This window comes from Formica exsecta, unplaced genomic scaffold, assembly GCF_003651465.1.
Source record: "Formica exsecta isolate Colony F162 unplaced genomic scaffold, ASM365146v1 scaffold853, whole genome shotgun sequence".
Lineage (NCBI taxonomy): Eukaryota > Metazoa > Arthropoda > Insecta > Hymenoptera > Formicidae > Formica > Formica exsecta.
The window spans coordinates 89,863-90,743 of NW_021853625.1; positions in this window are offsets into that span (position 1 = coordinate 89,863).

Here is an 881-nt window from a genome sequence, read left to right on the forward strand (position 1 = left end):
ACAAGCCGAATTTTTTTTATATACTTGGCGTCGCGACGCTACCGCATCGCTTGATAGAGGATGTAACAGTGTAAGTTTTTAAATTCAAATAATACATTATATTTATATACAATAAATATTTATTATTTATAATAAAATATTATAAGAATACATATTTACTTTTAACATTATATCTTTTTATAACTGATCATTAAAAATTAAAATTCTATTAAAATATAGTTAATTTAAAATTAATTAAAAAATATGATTTTATTGCTACTTATACTTATGTAGCTTAATTTTTAAAAAATTATACTTCTTTAATTGCTTATATATAATTCAAAAACTATTTATGTTTCCACAAATTTGTTAAGAAAAAACAATTCTAAATTATTACAAAAATCTGTCATTAAAAAAGATTTTTAAAACTTTATATTTAAGTATCAAACTTCTAAAAAAGTGATTTTAAAATATTATCTCATATATATTTAATTTTATTCCAAAGGTTTAATGTCTTTTTTCTAATATTTTATATAAAAAACTGCTGTTTATAAAATATTTATTTTCTTAAATAAATTAATTTTTGTTTTATTATTTGTATTATTATCAATATGCCGAACTATCAAAATGTCTCAAACATACTATATTAACTATTAATAACAAATTCTTCCAAATATTTTGAGACCAAAATTTTAAAATATGGAAATGTTGAAATTTGAATAATTATTAAATAGAAAATATTTAAAGTTAATCAATTATGTGGTCAAAAACTTTTACAATCATATGATACACATAGTAAAAATGCCTTTAATACTTTGTTACTAAATATAAACAAAATTTTTCATACAATAATATTTATTATTGCTTAATATTATTTTATATATGTATAATTAATTTATTAT